The sequence below is a fragment of the Notothenia coriiceps genome, unplaced genomic scaffold (genome assembly GCF_000735185.1).
Source record: "Notothenia coriiceps isolate Sejong01 unplaced genomic scaffold, NC01 NC01_scaffold00005158, whole genome shotgun sequence".
Lineage (NCBI taxonomy): Eukaryota > Metazoa > Chordata > Actinopteri > Perciformes > Nototheniidae > Notothenia > Notothenia coriiceps.
This window is the reverse complement of record NW_011337859.1, coordinates 1-5,504: the sequence shown is the minus strand read 5'-3', so window position 1 is coordinate 5,504 and position 5,504 is coordinate 1. Positions and strand designations below refer to the sequence as shown.

Sequence of the window (5,504 nt, the reverse complement as noted above, 5' to 3'; positions counted from 1 at the left end):
TAACTTTAAACGGATATGTCACTTATGGTTTGCACCTTGTCCTGCACATCTAAAACGTTTTAATCATTGTGTTGCCCCTCTTTTTTAATTAGTGTTCAAGTGATTTCACATTTCAATGTGTTTGAAAGTAATTACTCTTTTTTAACATTCTCACCTAGGTGGAAAAACTGGATAACACCTCAAATGATCTTTAACACCGGGAGATATAGATGTAAGGAAATGGCACTTCTGTAACTATTCTTATTTCTAGGCTTCCAGAAGGCAAATCAGAGCGCCTATAATAACATGTTGCTTTACCAACATCCAGCAGCTACTGCGCTACAACAGTTGGTACATTACCAGGCGTGGATCAGTAGAAGCACTGTGGCTCTCTGAGTGGTCTTCAACCAGAGCGTCGCTTTAATGGGATCCTAGGGGCCCTACATATCAAGGATGATGGTCGGACAGGGAAACGCCTGTTTCTCTAGGAAATAATGAGGTCATTCGGTGTATAATGAGGCAACTGATGTGGGGTGGAGGGGGGCAGCATGACACAAGGGATTTCAGGCTCTACTCAACATCATTTTGTCGAAACAGGTTTTGGATTACAATTCCTTACCCTGTGTTGTCTCCCTTCCTCCCCCTTCTGCCTACTGTCTTTAACACACTGTAATTTTGTCGTGTCATCAGTACCAGCAGGGTGTGACAACCCGCTGCTTTTAATCATTCTCAATCAGGAGAGATTGTTTCTCTCTCTCTCTCTTCCTCTCTCCCCCCTCCCCTCCATCCTCTCTGCAGGACACAGACAAAATGGAGAAGAATGAAACATGTGCGTAACCTTTTCAAGGACAGCAATGAGGATGGGCCGTCCGGCTGGAAAGCACTTTAGGAAAAGAAAACCACTGGTGCGGTTAATACAGAAAAGAAGAAGAGAGAGAAAATAGATGAGGGGGCCTGAAAGCCGACTATGATGACTTCTATATATAGACGCTGCTGCGCGTGGTGAAGGCCTGCAACGCTAAGACGCCATGCTCTTCCAGCTAAAGGGATTTCACACAGAAAATGTGTGTTTCAGGGAGTGTGTGTGCACGCATGTATCTGCATGTGTGCATGTGTTTATTAGGAGCAGAGATTACACTGAGCGCTGCTGCAGACAAGAAGAGAGGAGAGGAGGAGGAGGCGGAGGAGAGGAGCTGCAGGAGCTGTGGCGTCCTTAATTAGAAAGCAAACAACCTCAGGCCTTATCCCTTACAGGATAAATGCTTATGTATTCCTCTGAAGGGCTATTATTACAAAACTTTTCTACTCAGCAATTTCCAGATAATTAAATGTTACAAGGACCTATTTTTCTTGCCAGGATTGTACAGGTTTCTTTTTTAGGATGCGCGTATTATTCATCGAAGAAGCCATCTTTTATTCTTCCAGGGCTGGTTTGTTAAAGAAAAGTAGGCTGCAAATGATCCCTTTAAAATGTTTTGAGTAGATCAAACTCTGAGTCATGTGAGGGGGGATTTTTGCTGTTATGGATATGCATGGATAAAAAAATTGGTTCAGAAACTCTTTAAATATTTTAAACAGGTTTTCTTTTCATCGTTATTTTTTAACTGATGCAATAATCTGTGTTTATTTGATCTGACTGATTCAAATTCAAGTCCATGTTTCATTATTTTTCTCAGATGTTTCTTAATTTAATATTTATTTATTTCACTCTCTTTCGCATGCGTATGGTTTCATATTAAATATTAGTTTTCAAAACCACCCGGTGCTTGTATAAATGTATTTGTTTTTCAACCAGATAAATATTTCTACAACAGAGTAAAAGCATTTTGCACACATGAGGCTGAAGGGCGATCATTATTCCTTTGTTTTTTTCTTCATTGATTTCTTCTTTCTACTTTTCAACTGAGCTGGCACTATCTGAGGTTGCCAACACTTCCATTAGTGAAAAGCATATGCTGAATTTGCCATCAGACTCATTTGTAATATATTCTAATCTTGTAAAACTTCTACAAAATGTGACTTTAAGTAAAGCTCAAATCACATCTAATAGATGGATAATGCAAGTTACCAGATATAGCATGTTCCACACACAGAATAAGTAATAAGAAATGAGAAATGTCATAGAATAAGTCTAATAAGGAACTAATTTTACACAATTATATTTTAAAACTAACAATGCTTCCAACACTGTTAATTAATTAGAATAATGCACTTCCATACTTCTAGTTGTTAAGACAAAAGTCAATGTAAAAGATACAAATAATTGAAACATAAGCATACATTTAAAAAGAATGAAATGTGGTTTTTGCACAAATGTCATTTCCCAACGGCGAAACAGAGTGGCATTTTTTGTATGTTTAACCAATGCGGGTTTATATTATATGTGAGGTTAGCCAATGGTCCCAACATTTGGTGCGCTTACTGCTGGGCAGCTCATACTCCCCTTGTCTCATTTTAATAAGAGAAACGTCTCCATTAGCTCCCATGGAGACTGTGAGTGGAGACGGAGGTAAATAAAAGACTCCTGATTGTGAAATAATGAGTACGCCAGTTGCTACTCAGCAGCCGGCTGCTGCTGTCAGCATGTTTGGAATCGCTGTGAAAAGAAGTGTAACTGGGGAATTATGGGAGCTATAAAGATTGCTATAAAGATAACCAACATACCACCTACCAACCACTTCACTTGATGAAAGCAGATTGGCAGATAGGACAGACATACCCTTGGCACATTAGTTCATTATGCTCAGAGATGATATCATTAGAGCATTAACAAGGTCATATTCTCTGGGCTCACACCCACTGAGATGAATGACAAGGGAATTGCCCCTGTCTCAAAGTGAAGCAACTGACTTGCTTTAGAAAATAATTATGTGTGATTTCACTTTCATTCAGGCCCTGTGAGAGACAACTGGTGCCGCGGAATCACTGGCCCTGTGTATAAAAACATGCTTGCACACAACACACACACATTTAAAATCAATAATACACCCAAGATGCCCTGGGTTGACTTGTCAATGCAACTAATTTATATTTTAACAGTTGGGGGCAGCTTTTCTGTATATTTCATGACCAGTCAGAATATTGGAAAACTTCAACCAGGTCACAAAAACCACTGGCAGAACCACCACATTTAACCATTTTTGTTATGTGTCGTCAAATGTGTTAGTTATGTTTATGTGTTATGTTTGTCTTTTCATGTTATTTCACGTCATGTCATGTCATGTCTGTCTATTTATGTCATTTCATCTCTTGTCAAGTCCCTGTGTTTCATGTCATGTCTCGTTTCCATTTCCTGTTTTATTTTGTACTTACCTCTTGTCTCTCATTTCAGGCCCTGTTACTTCCTCCCTTTGTGTGTTTTCCCGCCCTTGTCAGCGTCTGCCCCACCCCTGATTGTTTCCACCTATTCCTACCAAGCCCCCAGGAAGTGCGCCGGACTCTGATAAAAATATTCGTGCTGGCCAAACGGCGGTACTACACTCCCGTTTGGTTGCCAGGCCCGGAAACACTTTTACCCATTGACTTACATGGGGAAAGAATGGTCTGTAAATCGTTGGATAATTTTTTTTAAACTAAATAAACCACCCAGTATGAACACTTGTATAGCCGGTATAGCCCTTATTAAAAACATTCGTTCCTCAAGTTGTAAACATGTGCTAATAACGTTATTCTGAGAGTTATTTCCCTCTGCATTATGAACGCGCATCTAACCCACGGGACCGCGCCGCCCGGCACGTTCATGTGATGTGACGTATTCAGCACTACATGAGTTTTACCCATAGGTTTTACCCAGCGCCGTATAGATAGAAGAGTTACGACAGCGGAAGTCCAAAAACGGTTATCGTCACGTGGTTCATGCAGACGAGGATCGTTCCCCGGAAGTTCATGGCAGGCAATGTGAATGCATTGATAACAGGAGATAGAACTACGATTTTTTGGTAATTATTAGTGAATAAAGGTTTTGATTTGCAATATTTATACAACAAATCGATATGTGTATGTATTTACATCAATATGTTTTAAAAAATAAAATAGAATTAGCTAATATTAAGTGATAATATTAGGATTAGTGTGAACAACTAGTTTACATGTTAGGCTAACAGTGCCTTGGTTAAAGAGCCTGTTGCTGTTATTTATAGCTTTGAATTCTTTCAAACCAATATTATCTTCTTAAACTTGTATGGTAGTCAGGAGCATCACTTTCTAATGTTTATTGATATATTTAGAGGGAGGGGATCTCAAGGAATGCTTCAAAATTCAGATTAGATTAATTTCTACCATTTTCTTAAATTCATGGTAGTGTCAGTAATCCCATGGTAATTGGGGACACAAGTTATCTAAATGACTAATGTCATCTTTATGGCTTTCAGAAAGGACAAGAGACCGACAGGTGACTATCAAAGGACTAGCAGCAGCAGCAGCAGATGATGATGATGTTAAATGTGTTGTTTTAGGAACATCCATTGCAAATACATGGAATTCAATAAACATTGAATAGCATATCATGCAGTTTGTCTGTGCCTTTTCCTCCGTGTTGTCCTGGTTTGCTGTGCTGCCTCCTAGTCGCCACCATGGTTTGCTGTGCTGCCTGGGGATGCTCAAATCGCTCCGAGAAAGGAGTACGAATGTACGGCTTCCCCACTGACACAGAGCGGAGGAAAAAATGGCTGGCTCAAGTCAGCAGGAGCAATTTCACGACCAACAGCAAACAAATATGTGAGGATATTATATACAAACACTGCTTTTGCACATTTTCAACAAAACGAAAACCACGCCATTGGGAAAAGCTTAATGTTTTGTTTAATACAAAAAAACAGGGAAAGGCTTGAAAAACACAGAGTTGAGACTCAGGGTGCAGGGTGAGGGTCTCAATGCAGGTATTCAGGCTCCATTGAATCCCCCTCTGGTTCTTGTGCTGAAAGAGGGAGTAACAGACAGGAGAAAGGGTTATACATACCTATATAGCACACCTATTGGATGGGAAATAAGGTGTGGTCTTTGTTCCCAACTGAAGTTATGGAACTTTATTATTTGTGAGTTTAACAAAGTATGACAAATGGCATCAGTAACAGATGTGATATGAATTTCTATAAAGTTGTCTCACATTCTTGGTCATATTTTATATACAGTATGTAATGAGTATAACATGTCCAGTAAGTGTAAAGTGTTTCCTAATACTGTGTATTCAACCACTATGGAATATGTATGTGGGCAGACAAAACTGAGTTGTTCTGTGTGTGAAGTAACCTCAGGTCACTCCGCAGGCACATTTTGATGCAGACCAGTTTGTCAAGACAACAAAGGGCAAGACTAGGCTGAGAGCAGAGGCTATACCCACCATCTTCGTGCATCGCCCTGTGGTCAAAAAGAGAAGGGACCCTGCACCACGATTCACCCCGGGACCTGTATCTACAAAGCCCATAGCTCATGATCACAGCTATAGTGTGAAAGGTGACACAGGTATAATAAGCATGAACTCTTAGTAACAAAAGTAATTATTTCTTATTTTTAAGCGGTATAATATT

General features: G+C 39.8%; 1 long non-coding RNA gene across 1 annotated transcript; it reads right to left on the bottom strand.

Annotated features, from left to right (window-relative positions):
• Nucleotides 1-4,762: 4,762 nt before the first annotated feature.
• LOC104942810 (uncharacterized) lies at nucleotides 4,763-5,457 on the bottom strand. Its single transcript, XR_798052.1, has 2 exons — nucleotides 5,318-5,457; nucleotides 4,763-4,894 (listed from the first exon to the last, which is right to left on the bottom strand). It is a non-coding gene; the product is annotated as an uncharacterized lncRNA (long non-coding RNA).
• Nucleotides 5,458-5,504: the final 47 nt, after the last annotated feature.